General features: G+C 35.7%; 1 protein-coding gene across 8 annotated transcripts in view; it reads right to left on the reverse strand.

Moving 5' to 3' along the window:
• The window catches only part of TBC1D5 (TBC1 domain family member 5), a 318,053-nt gene that overhangs the window by 212,545 nt on the left and 83,325 nt on the right, over positions 1-22,183 (reverse strand). The window lies entirely within an intron of this gene.

Raw genomic sequence — 22,183 nt, forward strand, 5'->3', positions numbered from 1 at the left:
TCAAAACAAGGATTAGTAATTTAAAACAATAATGTTTTTCTTCTATGGAGGACCACCATCTATGAGTTCTTCATTCTGCAGTTTCATGTCGGCTAAGCTGACATAAGCCACCACTGCTGTCAGAAACAAATACCCTCTTTCTCCTTTCTTATCATCCCAGTTCTTCTGAGTTAAAATTAACTCGGGGCTCAGGGAATTTTTTTTCTCCTACTATGAATAATGTAAACCAGTAATTTTTCAAAGTTTCTATTCTCATAAACAGACCTTGCAACTGGAGCCATAATATGAACAGTAGGTTCTTTCACTTGATAGTTGGCTGTTGTACTGTCCCATCCTTTTTGCTGAAATAAAGTACATTCTCTACTAGGGTTCAGTATCAATATGTTATGAAAAAATAGAAAGAAAACATGGGGAGAAAAAAGCTCTTCTCACACTTTTGTGTCAAGAGGAAGACATTTAGAGCAAATCATCTCTTATTTATTACACCTTTTTAAAACGGAGCCCTATTTGTAAATGATTGTTCATCACTGACGCATACTCATACCTTGCAACTTACCCTCTTTTTCTGTGCATCTCTGGTGAATTCAAAACTAAATTATGGTCATTACTTTCTGAGCAAAGGATCACCATAAACCCAACTCAAAAGTAAACTCAATGAGAAAAAAAATCACAAGGAAAAACTTTCATGGATCCAAGAATTGTGTAGGCAGTTTCAGAACAGCTCTTAACTAATCCTACTATTTATTTATATAGATGCTGACCTTAGCTATAGCAGCAACAGCTAAATCTGAAAAAGGGGACTAGAGATGAAAAGAAGTCTCTTTGTTAAGTACTTGTCTCCTTATATGATACTTATTCTTTCAACACATGGGCCATTTTTGTAGACAATTTGACAGCATGTATTAAAGGTTTATCATATGCTTTCCATTTTCCTTTAAAGAACTATGATAAAGCACTCTTACATTCAGTGAAGACAAGATTTTCTTCTAGAAGAATTTTAACCTGACTGTTCTGTACCAGAAAAACTATCTTTTGGCAGCGTATTTTTTCTTCATATTGGCATTTTACTGCCCAGCCTGTATGGTTTGTCTAGTCACTATCACGGAGTGGTGTGGACAGCACCTTTACGAATGACCACCAAAGCAGCACATTTTTTGAAATCAAATGTAATAGCATTAATATACCCAACACAATCAGTTTAGGTTGAGCCATTTCTCCCCCACAGTGCTATAAACCAGCTAGGTCTGTTGTATTACAGGCACTGATAAAGGTTGCATATTTGATGAATGGCATTTTATTATTCATCTTCTATGAATCTTGCTTTCTTTCTTGCAGTCCTTTTTGTAAGAATCCCACTACTCTTATTTGAAATCTCCATATGTATAAACAATAAGTTTCACTCTGATGCTATTACATGTTTATCTGGTGTTCACATTTCCACTCCTGGGGTTATTACAACTGCCTAACTTAGGCTTCTTTAAGATTTCCAAGTCAAATTAGGGTTTACAGACTCAAACTAGAGGCTGAAGTTGCTTAGATAATGATGGAGAGAAACAGGTGACTCTGTAAAGGAGATTAAATACTTCTCAGTCTGATATCTGAGGCAGACTTGGCCAAGAGCTGAGAAATTACAGAATGTCACTGTTGGCTGCATTCACTATCAGAGCATCCATATCAAAAGATTTTACTGAATTGTGTATTTTTCAACTTATTCTTCAAAGTCTATTTATAAAGTCAAGCATGGAAAGAGAATTATTCTGGAAAATACAAACAGCACTAATATTCCAAAAAAAGGTAGGGAGCACAGCTGAAGCCCTGCAAGGCACTGCAATAAATTAAAAGTGATGACTCAAAACTCTCAAATGTCCATAAGAAAGCTTTAACGAAAGCCCACTACTTCTATAATGTTGCAAAAGAAACAAAAAAAAGTTCTCAATGAATGATCGACTCCAAAGAGTATAAACTAATTTAAAAACAAAATTCATGCTACTACATTTCAAAATCCTTTTTTTTTCCTCGAATGTTATGAACCACAGTATTTGAAAATGGGGTAATTTTGTTGCGTAAGCAGGCTTTCTTAAAGAACATTTCAATGACCCAGTTATGTCTCTGTTTTATTTTTGTAATATTTTTATATGAACTAGGATAAGACTGCAGTTAAACGCTGTTCTTCAATTTATTTTTCCATCTGCTTTTAGCTGCAGGATAGCATATTTTATCACATTTGATATACAGGGTCAAAGGAAAAAAAAATTAACCCTGTATTTTTGCATAAAATGTATAAATAAATTCTGATGGTGCAAGCTCAGCAAGTAGAATATTTTTACTACTTCTATCTTGTGATAATGTTTTTATAATCACTTATATCTCCATCGCTAACAACTGAATGCCGTTTTCTGTGTTATTAACACAGCTCTACAAATCACAGGGAAAAATCCAGGATCTGAGCAAAAGAGGATAAGAGGTCGCATTTTTAGAAGGTAATCTTTTCACACATACAAGAGGCAATAGGCCAAGTCACTTAGCTCTTCCTAGCTAATCAAACTGCACAATTTCAGCATAGTGGTTCTTTTTTAGATGTAGGTGGTGATAAAACGATCCTCGGCTTGGGAACACATCCAAGATACATACACACTCCCAAACACCTCCCCCTACTCACCCCACCTCCAGTTGATTTGAACACAGACATACTTATCAATACTTTTTAAGGTAGCAATCATGCTAATGGGGACAATTACGAAACAAGAGAGAGGTCACAGTAAATCCAACTCAGAGTATGTGACCAAAGTTATGCGGGGAAAAACCGAACTAGTGTCAGCATCAAGCATCTGTTGCTGCTGGTGTGAGGACAAAGCGAGTGCCAGAACAAGGAGGCAGTTTTGTAGATCTACTGTTTGTCAAGTCGCCCACTGAAGCAAGCCTTGAAATCAGTGTGTGTACTGCGGCCATCTGTTTACTTTTCACTAGCAAAACTCTTGACTCTTACCATCTCTTTGAAGTCATGGTCAATGTCAAGAAACAGGTACAGTTCTGATGATCATGCATGTTTTTTTAACTTGACGGAGGGAAATTAGGAAGGAGGAAGGAAAACAGAAGTATGTAATTAGTTTATAAAAAAAGGGAGGATTACAGGAAAAGGATCTTCATTTATTCAGATAATATTACACCCCAAGGGGATTTAGCTATCAAGGTATTGTGAAAGCAGCTAGTGAAAACAGGAAGACTGGTTTGCCACAAAATAATGATTTATTTACTCAGTTTGTAACAGAGAGCTGCTGAATTGACCTGGACTTAAGAAACTTGTTGTTGATCTCCTCCCTCTGGTGACCAAAATTAGAATAGATCAAATGATCTATGATCAAGTGGAATTAAAAGCTCAAACACTCCTGAATCACTACTAAACCACCCACAAACACCACACTGCTAAGCTCCATTGCTGATTAGTTTCACTGTGCAAATTCCCCATAGAGAAAGCCACTGTCCATTTACCAGTGCTGTTCAGCAACATCTCATGCACACATCTCCTGAATCTTCACCCATTTTAAAGCTCTCTTTTTTCAAGAAATAACATATTCTTGCTCTAACCTCTACTATGCAATCTTATTTACTTAATTATCTTTTTGAATTTCTCCCTTTTTCACTTGTGTCATAAAACAAATTGAAATTTCTTTCAGTCTCTTTCTTTCTCTTTTTTTAATGTTCCAAAACTCAGAAGATACTTGCATCCTTGCATTCTTTTCAATTTTATTTTTCCTTTTCCTCTATCCCAGGTTTAAAAGGGACTATTTAAGTGAGAACACCAAAATATTACAAGAAAGGCACCACATGATTTCCAGATGTGTGGACATGGCTTTCAGTGTTTTATCAAAACATAGGTTAATAGAAGACACACTTACATTTCATACAGGACTCAAAAATTTAGATAAACTGCAACAGCACTAGATATTGCCAAAGAATTGGAAAAATGTTCACATACTGGGTGAAGGTATATGGTATGGCTTGTCCACAACTACAGAACTCTGAAAATCTCAATTACCTTTTACATTTAAATGCTTGCTGGAGAGATGACTGTGTACACATTTGTACTTTGGAAGCACCAATGAACAAATTGATATGCTGGGTTTTTCAGTCATTGAAATTTGAAAATGGATTCTGTGCAGAAGCTAAAATTTTTATAACTGAATCAGGTCTTTCACCTCTGAAACAATTGCAGTACTCTTTGCAGATAAAAGAGGTACTGCTCCTAAAAAATCTTATGCACAAAATGTAGGGGGAAAAAAAATAGCTGTAAGTTTACTGTCATGTGCATAGTATAGAGGCAATAACTTAGGAGAAAGACAAGGTGTATTTCAGCTTCCTCTAAAAAAACTGAATGCACCTTTTGGAATTGTTGTTTAAGTTAGATATTTTCACATAGAGAGTAATCACCAAAATTAGTGAAATGTTTCGAACTTCTTATTCCACAGAATAACCTGACAAAAGCAGACCACTCACTAATAAAGTGCAACTTAATAAATCATGTGAAATCTTATTTTGTTCAAACCCATACTAACTCCTAGCACCATCTGTTACCATCAAAACTATATGACAAGATATGATATATAATTAATAGGTAAACAACAATCTAATTAAAATGGACAAATACTCCATGTTCCTGCCATTTGGGAGCTCTAATTACAGACTAAATTTTAAGCTTGAATTAAATATTTAAGCTGGAAAATTAACTTTCCTTCTCGAGCCTTGAATACATTAATACAGATATGTGAAGCGACTTCCTGATGGGAACTTAAACATGTAATTTAGTTTCATCAAAGCAGTTACTAATTGTTAAGCAGCAGTACCTTACCATATGTACACAATAGCTATTTAGAGCCAAAAAGGTGGTTTTAAAGTACCCCTCTGCAACCCTTTTCTGACATAAATATAAAATGTATATACAGCACAACAGTTTACACTACACACTGAAAATAAATTACATAGAGACTTCAGCTTTCAAATGGGTCTTAGCATGCATAAGTCTGAACAGATCTAGATAAACAAATGTGTATTTTTGCTGCTGAAGAAACTAAAGAATGTGTAGAAAAGTTAAGATGTTTTTACATTCTACTTAGAGAATTTTGAACTTCAGAGTAAAACCATGCAATTTGCCTAAGCCACCTAGCAAAACAAAATGCTGAAAAAACCAGGTGTTTCATCTAACTTAATAAGACAATCCAGATTTTCTTAAATAAGATATCAAAAGGAGAGAAATGGAAATAAAACTGAGAACAGAATTACACAAACCATTGTTAATAAGGTTCCAAGCATGTAAATGGTTAGAATTTACCTAATATTTTACCTAGGAATTTTCAGTATTCGCATTCTGACCAGGAATTTGATTCTAGGTGTTTAAGTGCCCATCAGTCAACAACAGACTGTTACTGTTTCAGGAAAAAACCCAACACACCTTTGTTCTTTATGAAAATCACAATGATTTTCAAATATTGCTGAGTTGAACTACCTTGCAAAGCATTTCCCCCATCTTATGGATAGAGAGTTTGAGGCACATGGATGCTAGGTGACACCCACAACCATATGTTAAGGCTCCAATGGTGTAAAATACTCCATATATATTGAACACTACACTTTCCTGTGTTCACATGGAACCCTTTTAAGGGAGGCACACAATAATTTCAGTATGGTTTCAATCAAGACTTAGCTCTTACAGGCTTATATGGCCTGAGTCAGTGACACATGAGAAACAAGAAACTAGATTTCTTATCTTCAATATTATCCTCTAATACTAATATTCTCTATCCACACAACAGACACACATTTGACTTGCTTTAATTTAGATTCAACTGCAGAACAGCAGGACATGATGTTAAGAGAAATAGCGCATATATCTTTTTAAATATCCTTGAGGTGGTATGTTACTCCCAACAGCGAGGAACAGAACAGTAAGAAGCTTCATCCATCCATCTAGCCCTAAGAATTTTTAATTTCAGCATAAATACAGATGAAAAATGAATTACTGGGCCATGACTTCATCAAGGGATTCTAGTGACATCAAAACCAAACCTCTAATAGTTTGTGATGTCACTGCAAAGCCTCAAGAGACTTCCTGTTCCATAATTCAGAAGAACATGGCAGCTTCTCAATTTATGTAGTTAATGGACTGGAGGCCCAGAATGTGCTTTAGGACATTCTGCTTCTACCACTCCTTCACTGCTCTCCTTTGTCCCATTCCTACAATACAGACACAATTTTACTCTTCCTATGTGATAGAAGTACACTGGCAGCTTACAATAATCGAGCTGGTATTTTCAGTAACACAAACTTAGATGCTGTTCTTTCTACAGAGTTTTTAGACTGTATACATACTATCTTAAATATTGCAAAGCCACTTATTTTAACAACATCCATGTTTTCATAATACAGTCTGCGAATCTATTTTAAAATGATTAAATAATTCTTAGCAGTAAAAGAATAAAAATTGATGAAAAAGAAGGACTAAAATGCTGAATTGAAACTTAGGTATTATAAATCTCAGAGGCACACTTATATGAATTTCAGCCATGTCTGACTATCCATCACTTCCTCTTTGTTTTTCTTTTCATCAGTACTCCTGAGCTACTCAGGCATATAGCTCATGCTCCAATCCATATTTTCCAAGTCAGTAGAGTCACTGTTGTACAGAGTCACAGTGATGCAAGGCTCTGTACAACACACACTCACTGTTGCACTGGGTGCTGAAAGCAAGCGTGGACTCCTTTAGCCACGTGCACTTGATTCCTTTGGCCAAGCCAAGTGGATGGGAGCACTGAACAACCCTGCTGAGAGCAGAAAAGGAGAGGTTTCCTCCCAAGCCCAAGCAAGGAATGAAATGCATATACCACATGAAGATTCTGCTTGTGTTGGACACAAGTAAGGACAAAGATATGCTCTACTACCTTGCAGCCATTGAAATCTGCCTTCTTTTAACTCCATCAGGTTATGTTTTGAACCACACTCTGATTACAGGGAAAGACGGCTGCGAGGCAAAACCACACACCAAGTTCTGGGGAGCACTGTCATTCCCTCTGCAGTCCAAGATACAGGCCTATTTATAGACCATATTGTACCATACATGTGCCATGGATCCTAATGTGAGGAAAATTATATAGATATTCAAAGCATGACATATTGATTCAACATATTGAACGGATTGTTTTTTCCTCTATTTATTTAAATGATTATAATAGTTTATAGTGAGCTTAGCCCTTGAGACAGATGGTTGTAAACTCAAAATTTAAGTTTTAAATAACTGTATTAACATGAAGTAAATGATTTTATCCACCATCCTCATTAGAAGAATGAATTTATCTTAACACAGTCTTTAACCCTCTCCTGATTGTTTTTTAAACTATTTCTCAAAGAAAGTGAACTTTGCAGCTCATTGACTGGTGTTTTAAAATGTGTCTCATCAAAATGTCTGATGGTCTGATAACCACAGTATTTTTTTACACTGTGTTGGGCAAAAGTAACCTTGAGTTTAGGGTGAGGAGGGGAACTCCACCATTATCCATTTTGAAAGGAGCCTTAAATTTTAAGTCTACTGTTTATATCTCATCTAATTCTTTCCAAGAGAAAATATCTAAATTATCAGGAACAAAAGCATAAAGTAAAAATCTCTGTCCATAATTCACATAAGTAAATAAAACAGTTTTCCCTTAACAGACTATAGCACTAGTGGATTTATGCCTGTGAAAAATATTGGATCATATTTATTGTACAAGAGCTTTATTCCTTTCCATCTCCTAATTTTATGACCATCTCCTTTGTCCTTTGCCTTTTAGCCCTCTGTCATTGCACCTAATGCTGACTTCTGGGTTTAATTCCTGGACAATGTCAAAGGAGAGGAGATCATTTTGCCACTCATTCAGTATTTAAATATGATAACTAAACTTCATGACAGTAATTCCACTTGCATAACTAAAAATATACGCATTGATAAAAGCCTGGTGACCATCAGAACTTTGCACAAACCACTAAGTGTTCGATAGGGTACCTCTGTGAGGTTCACAACAGCTGTAAGTGGCAACTGCTCAATATGGGCTGAGAGGTAGAACAAAATAGTTAATCCTGAGGATCAACATTCAAGCAAAACATCTTTTAGGGGTGTTTAATTTGAGGGGTGTTTAATTTGAGCTGGTCATGATCAGGACCAAAAGCCCCCTAGCAGCTATTACAAAGTAAGTCCATTTACACACCGATGGTGTGCAACTCCCAAGTTAGCTTAATCCAAAAGAAATCAATTTTCCCAATGCTGAAACAACTCTGCAGTATGAACATAAGCACAGTGGGGACAATCTGCTTCAAAGATACAGTCCTTATCCAAACTTAGAAGGCTAACCTGGAATCACACCAGGAAAATCAAACCTGCCTTCAATTACATTGAAGTAATTAAGTAATTGAAGTAAACTTAAGGGTGCACATAAAGGTCCACTTAAAATGCTCAAGTAATACTGAGTGAGTCAGGAAGCTTATGAGCATTTGTTTATGGCTGTTTTTTTTAGTGAGTAGAAACTATGAAACAGAAATGCCAAAAAATAAGAGTTATGAAATCAAACTTAGTGAGACAATTTTAAGGATGAGACTTTTTTCTTAGCATTTAAAGGCACTTAATAGGAGCAATTGTGTATTTCAGAGTAATTTTGAAGAATTTTTCCTGTTAAACTAATAGAACAAATTTGAAAATTTTTAGTGAAATTACTGTTCCACTATGTAAGGTAACAACTCACAGTGAGCAGCTATTAAAAAAATTAAGGTGATGTGCTGTCCTGTTATTTTTGAAGTTCCTCTTTTGTGTATAAGTAATCTTAAGGATGTCACGTCAGTTAGTTTCAGGTATCCTTCTCAGGATTTTTCACAGTTCCTAGTAGAAGGCAAGTTCTTGGGCAAAAACATACTTTCTGACAAGCTTTTAAAAGCAGTGTCTCTACAATGTGCATTTAGACCCACACCTGAGTGAAGAAAATGGAGACCCCCATTGTAAGGTTTAACAAGTGCTTTTTAGCATTACTCTGCATTCTTCCATTATATGTTTTTCTTTATTACCAGTGAGGCAGATTTTGTAATGCCAGAGGTGTTAGCAATAATAACTAGTCACTTGGGATGGTCTCTTTTTACATCCTACTTATCTCCCTCGATTTCAAGAGCCCCATATCAAAGTCTTAATCATAAATTACTTAATTCAGCATTTTTGTAATTATTTAAGAGTTTCCTGGCAGAGAATAAAGATCTTCTTTAGATATATAGACTACTGACAATTCAGAAATTAGTGTATTCCAATACCATGTAATAACCTCGACTTCCACACTGGTTAGAGAAATTTGGTCAATAACATTACTGAATTAGGTTACATGTTTAATTAATTATTTAAAAGAAATAATATAATAGTAAATAAAACTTTGAACCACTGGCCATAAATTAATATATTTTTTCAAAAGGCCACTAAAAATTCTTCATAGTAATTACTATTAATACTAAACTATTTGGCTAAAGGAGTAAACGTGGCCATGAATCACAAAGTGACACAAAATGAAGTGCAAAACATTCATGTAAGAAGAAGAACTAGATACACCAAAATGATATTGTACATGAATTGCTTTTGGGTGCAATTATCTTCCCTCACATGTTAATATAATTTTGGCATCTTATTATATGTTTTATCCCACAGGGAATTTTAATTCAGAAGCACAATTACCAATAAACTTGCCTCACAAAAACTAGCAGTCTCACCTCCTCCTTGTCTGATTTTCTACAGTCCTCTTCTGTGCAGGAAGAAAAGTTTAGAGTATATGTGTTTCCTATAAGGGCAAACATTTCTTTTCCCTTGTTTACTATGCCACACAATTTATAACAACCTTCTATTATATGGTGTCACTCAGAACACATAACATTCATTTTAATCATATTAATTAAAAAGCATTTTAAACCATTTTATCATATTTTAAAATACATACAGCCTGCATGTTCAGCTCCATTTTTTGATACAGGCAAATACAACAGATATTAAGCATGGAAGGCATCATGAGTAGATCATAAAACAAGTACTTTGGCCAAAACCACAGGGCATTCTATGCCTTCAATCAAACCACAGCAATTAATATGAAATTCTAAATACAGAATATAATGCCACATAAATAGTATAACAGCCAAGTCCTGTCTAAGAAGCCATATGTTTTTTCCCATTGTTCAAAAAAAGGAGATGACTTCCCGTCACTTATGTTTCTGATTAGCAAGGTGATTTATGCCACAATCACTAAAAATGCCAGCAAGTGAATGAGAAAATGCATAGTGACTGCACCAGATGTGCACAATAAACAGGAATCCCATTGTAATCTCTGGTACTTAGTTTATATGAAGGTAATGTAAGAAACACTCTTGGATATGGCAAAGTCACTCTTTTTTTACATTTGACTATAAATGATATGAAATAAATTGTGTGTTTTATACTTTATGGCATGCATACATTGATAAATTAGGTACAGTTTTGTATCCCAACTTATCTACAAGACAAACCTGGCTAAGATCATGGGGATTAATTGCTTCAGAAGTGTGAAATGCAGCTTTTCCATTCTTTTCTGCACACTCAGTGAAGAAACAATGATTAATCACTGTTTAACTATTCTCCTGAGGATCTACAAGATTGCCAAAGCAGGACTTATCCTCATAAATCCAAAAAACACAGGTTTAGATTTGTTGCCAACAACTGAAAGAACATGAACTCAGAGCCATTCGTTATCAGATTAAAATAATGTCAAGGCTTTAGAACCCCCTACCAGAGTAAAATTCTTTTTAATTTGCATCTAACAATAGAAATTGGGGTATCAAATCAGATTTAAAAAAAATATATGTATATATTTTTATATGAACATATCTCCCATTATCAGTAGTATAACATCCTTGTAATACAGCCACTTCCATTAATCCAGCATAAGAGAAGCAGCATCTTTTAACAGGAATGCTTTCATTGATATTAATGCTAGGAAATTTTAAAGAACCCCTACAACTCAAGTTAAAATTACATCCATTTCATGTTTTTGCAACAAATCCTACTTACGTATACAAATAGTTTGTTTAAATGCCTGAGAATTTGTTTAGATATCTTAACTTTTTGATAGAGGGCTGTACTTGTAACAGTGCTTAACATTTGTCTAACCACTTTATAATCAACATTTAATAAAAAATCACTGTGTTTAATACAGAATTCACTACACCAACAGATCACAAAATCAAATGAAAAATGCAAAAATTACCTGTTTAAAACTTTCTCCATTTAGAGAAGGTATTAATAAAACTGCCAAATTTCATCATGGAAATAACAGACAGTGCTGCACAGACTCAGGCTGTATACAACATCAGAGGACTGATAGCCTTTTCTAAAAAGTCCCAGTTTAAGTATCTGAGTATCTGCCTTTAAAGAGATGAACATAACTAATGTCAAGTATTGTCTAAAGATTTCCCCAGAAAGCAAACAAACAAAAAACCCCAAAACAAACAAACAAATAAACAAACAAACAAAAAACCAAACTCAATAAAAAATCCCAAAAAACAAAACCCACAAACCAGAAAAACCCAACCACATTTAAATGATTATAGTATTAGGAAAGAAAAGAAAGTTTCATCCTTCAAAAATGCTGTGTCAGTAACAGGTGAGCTGATGTGGGGGAGAGGAATCCATGTCATTTCCCATGTGCCTGGGAGCCAGAGTAAGCAGGTAAAGCCTGTTGCAGCTTGGTGGCTCTGCCTTGCAGCTGTCCCCACTGGCCACATCCCTGTGCTGCTCTGTAGCCTCCTGTATCTGCAGCTGCTCCTCTTCCTCCACTCTCCCACCAAGCTGGGCCTTTTTTTCCCAAGACAAGTTAATGCTAATAAGGTCTCCTACTTGGCTGTAGGCAAAGTCTAAGAACAAACAGGGGGATACTGAAAACTTCTGTAACTTGATCCTGCTGTCCAGGGAGGGGTACCTGCAACACCCCACAGCCCCCCGCCCCTTGGGGACAGTGCCATCTCTTTGTGTTACATACCTCACAGATGTGGCAAGCTTACCCATGGAAATTGGGGTGCTAGAATTTTAATATTGTACTGCAAGAGACATTAGCTACAGAAAATCCACACTAAATAAAGGATGAATTTCTTAACATTATTTCTATAAATGTGACAGTGACCCAGAAGTTACCAGGAAAGGACAAACCTTTTCTGAGTGACATTGGCTTCAATGCAAGGATAACGACAGAGGAAGAAACTGAGTCTGATGCAAACACTGTAAGCACACTACATAGGCTGAGCTGCTGGCTAACTACACGAGCAACACATGCTCATCTTGAGCACCCTTTTGCTTGCAGTATTGTATGGATTTTCTGACATTTCTTGAAGTTTCACAAACTGGAAGACCTTGATTAAGTTCCAGGTCAGTGAAGGTGTTTACAGTAAGCCTGTATCCTTCTCAGAGACAGCTGAAAGGTAAATTTACCAAATTTAGCTAGAAACTTCAGGCACTAAAGAAAATGCTTCACTGGCATTTCAGCTCTTTGTTTAGATCAGTTCCTAGGGAGGGCCAGTATCCTCAATTGAATCCCACAGTACAATACCCACTCTTTATTTGTAAAGCACTTCAAGATTCCCAACTACCAATATTGACCATCCTGTGTTTAATAGGATTTCCACATTTAAGTATTCCAATTATTCCAATTTATACGTTTTCCTGTTCCAATAAACATTTGACAAATATTATCCTACTGTTATTATCTGCTTTCTTAGGGTGAGGCACACTGTGGAAAGACAAAACCAAGTGCACAATGTACCCCTTGCTTGGAGCAGGACAGTAATTTACTGCTAACCTGGTCATTAAACAGGAGTCATAGCAAACTCATGCATACTGGGATTAACTGCTCACAGAAGTGGTTTTAACTACAGGTTTTAAACTTATTTACCAAATTAAAGTATTGAAAACTGTTTTTTCACCTTCTCTCCAGATACACAACTCCAGTACCTGATTAGGAGGAGTAGAACATTAAAATTACTGTGATCCTGGTGCTGTAAGAGTAGTTTAAAAATATGGATTAAGATTTTACTTTGTAAATTGCTAACATGCAATAAAACAGCAGACCTTCCACTCTTACATTTCATGTATATTATTTTTTAATTATAGGCACAGTGTATTTCTGACAAATTTCTTATTGAACAATTATAAGCATGTATGGAAAATCAGATTACATATTAAAGAAATGGCCTGATAGATCTGCCTATGTAACTCTTACTGTATTATTCATAGTAAGAGGAATATTTTTACCTACCTTCAGTAGGTTTTTTCTTGCTATTCAACTGCTGTAATAACTTTCCTTCTTGCTGGAAGGAAAGTCATCAAAATATTAAAGGTTCAGAGAAACCAGGAATATATAAAATTACAAAATTGTTTTTGGAAATCTGTATTGCTTGAAAAATTCCTCCAAATATTTTTGTAGCAAATCAAGAAAAATAATGTATGTTTTGCTGTTCAATGATACTCATCATCAGCTGCTACAACACTACATGGTCACTTCAATACCTGTTTTAAGAGTGCTCTTGGCAATGTTGCTCCTGTGAGACACTCAGATTGCAGTAACAACACACTTTTTTCCCCTCTCATTTTCATTCAACTAATAAATGCAGACAATTTCCACTACTCCTCACTCTACAGTATTTCCCCAGGAATACTACTAGCTACTGTTAAGGCAGAAATACCATCCTGGGCTTTCCTGCATTTATGTCCCATAATTCAACTAACTTCTCAGTTTCTTGTTTTTCAGTATATATATGGATCTCAGGATCTCTAAAAATTTCAGGATAAAATCATTCCTTACAACCATTTCCCTTGCATATGAAGCAACCTTCTCCAGCAAAAAAAAGGTTCCCCTACATTCCTCTTCTGGATGAGTCTCAGACTACAGAACCAGTTTCTAGAGGAAAATATTTCAAGCATCGAGTTTCATCACTTTCTAAATCACTTATTTGCACTTTCTCTCCCTACTACACATAACTTGCATATATAACTATGCACACAAAAGAGACACCAAGATACTGCAGCACAGAAAATACTGCTTCCCTGAAAAAAGATGAAAAAGCAAAATATTAAAAATGCTTAACAGAAGAATGTTTGGCAAAAAGATACAGTATCATTTTAAGATATAATACAGATACAAAAGCTCACATATTAGCTCCTTAAGCAGTATCTTTGACAATCCCCACCTCTGGGATTCAGATTTGCACTGAGGCTTATTTAGTGATGCTGCACAAACAGATCAGCTTTCATGGGGACCACTGGTGCATCACACCTCCCCTCAGAATCACCCCCAGCTCTCTGCAAGTGTCCACTCATACTGAATACTTCAGAGCATCTTTTCAGCAACACAGACTACAGTATCACCTTTATCAACAGGAATCAAAGGGAGTATTTATCTCTGTTGAATACAATAAGTACTACAGCCTCAAGTTGCTGAATGCTACGTCTGCTCTCCCACACATCTTGTCAACCAAAGCAGAGTTTTCTATGACAAGATTTTTTTTTTTTGGTACACCAGACAGAGATCTCTCAAAAGCCAATCAGAAATCATGAAACAAATTCACAACAAAAACTAAGTTATAGCCAAAAGCCTCACTACCTTCTGTTTCAAACACAAGGAACATTCCTACAATTCGGCATCATCTAGCATTGACAGATGGAAGCACATACCTACAAAAATCATAGCCTTCCCAGAAAAGTGAATGAGAGAGAACTTCCCCATATAAAAATTCTAGTCATATTAATGAGTATGAATAAATAGGGATATAGTATTAAAGCCAGTCATCCTAAGAAATATTGCTGGGTTGAAAAGTACCTTGATATTTATTAACGAGGGTAGGAAAAAAAATGTACAGAAAAAATTGCATGAAATACAAATGCTTACCATAATACAACAATATCATCTTTACTACAATTGGATTTGTGAAAATGAAACATTTATATATATGTGTATGTATACACATATACTTTTTTTTAGATCAGAGACATTTATTTCTTCTCAAGTGTTTAATGTGCTAGTGCTCATAATAATGAGAAAACTCTGAAATATAAATCAGCTTGGGTAAAACCAAGATATATAAAAAGGTGGGAAAGCCTGCTATGTTTTCTAGCTATTCATCTATTCAAACAATCTCATACTGGAATAATCAAGTTTTAACAGAACACAAACTTCCATATTTTGTTCATACCACTACTTACAATAAAAAAGCGATTACAGAAATATTTGAAAGCCAAAGTATCTTAAGAGCATTATTTCTCATATCTTTTGACTCAGAAAGCTTTATCATTTCCATCTAAAGGTCTCACATTTCATCCTTATCTTTTTCTTTATCTTACAGAATTCTAAACAGAAGAGCAATCATGCAGAGGAAGTTGAATGCAAACTTCAGCATCATTATTGATCCACATGTTTAGCCACAGATCCAGAGAATTAGATGGCCACACCAGAACAAGCATATCCAAGTCTAAATAAATCTGAACAGTAATGAAGACAGATCAAAACAAATGCCACTGCTAGGGTCCAGAGGGTTAATATACAGTATTGAATTTATATACAAAGTGATGTCATAAATTCTTTCACAAACTCTTCCTAGTTCTTTTTTATTGTTATTAATTGATGCCTAAATAGTAGCAGAGATTCTTGGAAGATCTGGTTCTGATTGTGTTAGGTTGTGGTTTTCAAAAGCAAAGCAGCTGCTCTCTCCTAATTTCTTTCAGAATTTGGAAAGAAGGTCACTAGGCCAAGAAATACCAGAGAATGAACATGAATGAACCACTGCTTACTGGCAGGAAAGGAATTTCACTATGATCTATGGCCAAATAAAATTTCAGTAGCCATGTATTTTTACTGAAGCAAAATCATAGGGGCTCATAATACTTGTGGAAATGCACTTGAATTGCATATATCTACCCTACATCCAGCTACAAGGATGGCTGAATGCAGAGGTATTGCTCCCTCCCAGCATCACAAAACTAATGAATGGTTACTATTTTGAGCTGGAATTACAATTTTGCCATTATTATTTTATTAATGTTGGCAACAGTAAGAGCACCAGGGTGTAATGACCACAAGGTTTTTACCTTCAGCTGACAAAGCAGAAAAACCTGGACATTTCCACCAAAGTCAGAACCCATGCAAGTGCACCACTGTCTTACTTTCTTAAAATAACCAGGGCAGAAATGGCATGGAGGTATTCTAACAGGTGTGGGCTCAGATGTTAAGGTTACTCTTACTCCATTATAAAGTAGCAATAAAGGAAATACTTTCCAGGGGAAAAGAATTATCAGTATGTGCTGCCTGCTCATGAAAATATGTAAGTCTAGCAAGGAAAATGCAACAGTACATCACAGAAAAACGGTGGCTCAAACAGGCTTTGAAGTCATCACCACTATTAGTTTGAGACTGAATATTGAAGTTTCCAAAGTAGTTTTTTTTCCTGAAAATGTAAGATACACAGCTAGAACCATTTTACTCCTTTTTATACTATTTCCTTTTGTCCCTTTGAGATCTGACTCTTACAATGTGAATGAATACATGTACAGTGAAGGATTAACACATCACTGATTTTTTTTTCTTGTTTAAATAATTCTGTGTAGGCAACACAATTTATTGGTATAAAGTAGGATTTATGGTAATATATTTCCTCTTCAAGACATAAATAGGATTTCTTAATAGTTTTCTGTAATTCATTTTCTTACAGTACCACATTCTCGTACATTTACTAGCATAATGCATCTGCTAGAATAGCAATTGCCTACCCTGAACACTGTTTTAAAAAGTCTTCAATACTAACAATCCAATCTGCTAGAATCTTCTTCCACAATTCATTGTCTACATCTTGCAGCCTTCTACCTTCCTACAGCATATGCTGGATTTTACAAAAGGGAAAAAAAAAAAAGAAAAAACAAAAAATCAAATTTACGGAACAGAAACATACAAGGTTTCAAAGAATATGAAAGCTATCAAACTAGAAAATAAGAATGTTACACTGAAATAATTATATGAAAATTTACAGAAGGCTATAGGTCTTTATTTTTCAACATTTCCCCTTACTTCATGTTATATTGCCTTCATTTTCTGAGAAGTTAACTTTTCAGTCTCTGGGGATGATAATTAGAAAACGAACTGCACATATGTCTGTTTTTTTAACGTGGACAGAAATTATGTAATTATTCAAATTATATCAGAATTTATATTCAGAAAATTGGTTGTCAGTCAGAAGTGTCTTCTTTATAAAATGACAAAATGACTCCACTAAGAGCAGATGAATTCTAACATGAATATCCACTTACAAAATTCTCTCTTCTGTTAACACATTCTCAACATTTTAGTTGTCTCTGCTGGAGTACCTTCTACTAGAAAGCCTTAGGATTTTTTTTTTCCACTGCAGAGGAGCTAAGAGAAATAAAGAGACCAAGGTAAAGGACAGGCTATGTGAGAACATTAATGACTTACATTTTAAAATTTCTGCTGCCTAATACAATATCAATATGCAGAGAAAAATGTTTTGCATATAGTTAATGCCAGTTACGTCAAATACTCCCCATGAGTATCATGATACAACAGACTGTTGGCAGAGCTTTTTTGAGGAACCTTCTTTCAGGAGCTCAATGGACAGCACAAGAGAGGAGAGAATCACCCACAAATGCAGGTGATATTCAGAAGGCCTATCTAAGCTAGAAGTTATTTTTCTAATGCTGTCCATGTAGCAGTTGCATAAATGTTCCAGATACAGACATAGACGTATACATGCACATATAAAAGTTATTGTCAGTGTATAAGTTACTACTGTCCTGAGACTGAAATAATTTATGTAACATCTGTTTTCATATTTTTTCTAATTTTTTCTAATTAACATGCATATTTAACACATAAATGCTCAGACCACCTATTTTTCTGCTGATTTTTCCCTTTCCTAAGTCATGTGTTCCTGTGGGGTGCTCAGTATAGATGAAGCATTAAATTTGTTTGGAGGAATAGCGGGTGCATATTAAACAAAATAGTTCAGACTATCTAAAAGAAGAAAATACGCTAAGAAAATAATTTAAAATGGGCTACAATGGCATCCAATATAAAATTAAGGGGACTTTCCAAAAAAATCTAGTCTTCTACTCACAAATCAAAAGTGGAATGTCACTGACCCCCCACCCCTGCCCAAGATATGTAAAATCCTCTAAACTTTAATTATTTCTACTTTCAGCTTGCACTAAAAAGCAGGGAGTAAAACTCTGAGCCTGTGAAAATCAAATTTTAGTGATGTAAGATGCCACAGCTGTGGGGTTTTTTTCATTTCTCATTGTCAATACTTAAAATATTCACTTGATACTAAATGGTTCAAAGCACTGAAAGTCAACTATATCAGAAACAGATTTAAAATCACAGCAAATGTTGCTATTACATTGTGCTGTTCACATAATACCAAATTGTTAAAGTTAAGTTCAAAATCTGAAACCTTGAGAAGACAATAAATTCAGAGAAATGGAAATAATTTATCCCATTACATTTACAGGACTTAGCAGAAAAAAGTGTATGTTTACATAGCCGAGATCTTCCTTAGTAGGCCTTAGAGCTGCGAAGATGTTTTAGTGCATCTTCCTCCTCCCATCTTGCCACAAATCTAAAATGAAGAGCAATAAAAGCATACACCATCCTTTCTACAAATACTCTACATTAACACTGCTGTATATCAGGTACATTCATGGGAAGTAAAAGCCATAATGCAATTCAAAACACAAGAAGAGGTGGGAAGGGAAGATCTTTGTTGTTTTGCTATTCATGACAGAAGTCTATTCATCCCTACAGACAGCATGGCCATCCTGTTCAAGCCTAAACAGACCCATTTTTGGGTCCCAAGACTTTTCCTCCTGGGTATCAAAGTCTCTCATGCCTAAAGGTCAGACATTCCTGAGCTCATCCCTCCTTAGCCCCTATGAGGAGAGACAGATATTCCTTATTTGCTAACTCACCAGTAAGAAATGATCACTGCCCATCACCATTAGCTTTAACTATCTAATCTCAGCACTTTTCATGAGATGCAAAGTTAGGAAGACAGCTACAGACCCCACTGACTGGCAGGTGATCCAACAAGAAGACCACAAAATGCTGCACCTCCCACTTTTAAGCATCCTGTTCTTGAACTGATGGGAATGGCACTACAGTTAACTGCAGGAGGCATTTATCTTTCTTGTCGTTAGCCCCTTGCAACTTCAGACACATATAGCTTTTACAAAAGTAACCTTCTCAACTGCTGTGAAAAGGAACAATCAGTCTTTAGGTTCCCAAATCAGAAGTTGGACATGTTAAATTTCTTCTGAACACTCATACACAATAACTAACCTCTAGGTGAAATTGTAATCCTCTTGGAGTACAATAAAAATTAGGAATATGAACTCTCCATTCATACCTGAAGAGCAATTTGACACATTTTAATATCACAACTAAACAAAGTGCACCTGATGAATATATAAATAATGCAATCTCTTGACTACAGTTATTACAGGTGGGGTAGACTTCAATGAAACTGAAACCTGGGTCTTTGCCAGTATTTACATGGAAGAGCTTAGCAGCATACATTCTGTGAGCAAAGTAGGACATTTAATACAGCCAAAATCTCCACAATGCTCATATTTCCTCAGCATTCTGTTGATTTTGTCCAGACTGAAGCACTCTTCAGCTCTTTTGAGCTTTCTACGCATCTTCCTTTACCTTTGCATGTTTTTAACACAAAAAATGTTTATCAGTTTGAATACTTACAAATGTAGATTTGTAAGAAGTGTGAATAGGGATTAATTAATGCATCAAAATCCAACATTAATTCTCAATCTTGCCTCAGTTAGAAAGCACCTCCTTGCTGGAAATTCCTCATTTGGCTGGTCAGATTGCTTCTTTAGTGAATAGCTTCTTCCCCAGTGCTGAAGGCCTTGTTCCCCCTTTCCAATCCTGCCCCTCTCACTTAGGGAAAAGGCTTGACTTGTACTTTAGATTTGAACAGTAAATTCTGAACTAAAACTTCATTAGCATTGAAAATATCTGAGTTACTCTACTGCTACCATGAGTGCATCTGAATTCTTTCAGGTGACCCAACACTCATAGTTCCTATCATACTCATCATTAATATTAATCTGTGTATTAACTAAAAAGGTATACTGAAGACAGCTTCCTAGAAACCTTGCTGACTTTTCCCTTTGCCAATGCTAGCAGGCCAAGGACACAAGGTCACCAAAAAATGGAAATACAAAATGCATCCAAAAAGTGCATTACTAATAAGAGAGGATGGGGTCAACATGAAGTCCTTAGATATACAGCTGCAGCATCTCTTGTACATTACTTTGTTTTTAAGTACTTTTCACTGTAACTGAGCTCTCTGCAGTGCACAGCAGTAATCTGACTACTAGACCCCATAGGTACAAGCACAGTGATAACCCTTGCATAAAGTAATACAGCTACACTTCAGAAACACAATTTTCATCAACTGGGAATCAAGTCCGAACCAACAATTTGTATCTGATTAAGAAATTTCTGACTATCAATTTTGCTCAATTTTCTCTGTCAGTTACATTTATAACCCTCAGGTTAAAGATTTGACGATAATGGCATTAAAAAAAGGCTGAAAAACCTTTGGTTTTGCTGGCATTAGCACTGACAAATGCTCAACACACCAGTATATTCATTTACCTAGTGAAGACTGCCTTTGGAACTAGCTGGGAAAGGTGGTCAAAATAGTCATGAAAGTTTTTTCTACAGAAATAATAACATATATGCTCACAAATTATGGGACCAATCTACAAAATATTTTGCACATATACACATACAAAACATCTGTAAAGTGAAATTACTTTCCCAAAGCCTTTCAGCTGGGTGAGTGCCTATCAAGATTCAAGAATATCAGGTTAAAAGGGACCAAGCTACCCCCATTATATCCAGTATATTAACAAAGAACTATCATCCCATCTATTTACTACCTCTTCATGAAACTGTGGACCACAAAGCACCAATTACAGAGAGAAGTATCACTACATATTATGCTTCATCAAGACTCGACTTTTGGTTGCTGCAATTGGGGTATATTAGGTTAACAAGTGGATAAGTGAAAGCATGAATCCTTGGCCAGGGAATCAAAGAGATTCACCTCTATAAAGACAAGACAACCTGCTTGGATAACGTTTGCATGTTTTCAGCTGTTAAAGTGTAATTAGCATCTTCTTATCCGGTGTTTGAAGCAGTCTTGGATACACAAATGAAACAGAGTCCTGAACAAAATGTTTACCCTTTAACTACAGTAGTTTAAAACACTTGCTAAAGGTATTGAGATCAGTAGAGGATAAACCACTTCCTTTAAAGACTGTCTTTATTTCTTTCTGTCTTCTCTCCATGGTCACCTGAACTTCTAGACTTGCAAGAAGTGCTAACATACTTGGCGTTCTGATTCTCAGACACCTAACCTTGCTCATGCATCCTTGTACATCATTCTTTTTGAGGAGCACATCTTTCCTGCTGTGGATACTAATATTGTTGTAAGCATCACAATTTCTCTGGTGACTCTAAATCCTTCATCACAGCCAGGTCTAACTGGAGATTTTCTGCCTTCATCAGCAAACCAGATTCCCACTAAATGTAAGACATAAAATTCACCTACTCATGTGGACAATGGATGAAAATAGAGCAGGAGAATCTACTTCAAAAAATCAGAAGAGAAACACATGACAATCACACCTTATCTAGAAAGATGGGGAATAGGTCTGTAGCTTTGAATGTTCAGCCCTTTCAGTTGTGAAGGGCAGGAGAAGGATCATGAACTTGATGCTGGTAGAAAGTTATGCAGACTCTGTGTGATGCCATATTCATACAGGAAGGATGACCTAAACTGAGCTCACTACTGTCAGACAGCTGATGGATAAACTCCCTACCACTGTCAAGATCGTTTTGTTTTCCTAAATTCCACTTTTCAAAATTAATTAATTGAAAGCATTAATTAATACTTCTGATATACTAAGTATCTTCAACCTTAACTCACTTGATAACAGTTTGTTTTCTACCTGCCCTACTTTGAAGCACATGAAGAAAGAAGTAATAAAACCTTTGGATGTACACAGGAATAATCTCTTCCTGTGCGAGCT

Source organism: Agelaius phoeniceus, chromosome 1 (assembly GCF_051311805.1).
Source record: "Agelaius phoeniceus isolate bAgePho1 chromosome 1, bAgePho1.hap1, whole genome shotgun sequence".
NCBI lineage: Eukaryota > Metazoa > Chordata > Aves > Passeriformes > Icteridae > Agelaius > Agelaius phoeniceus.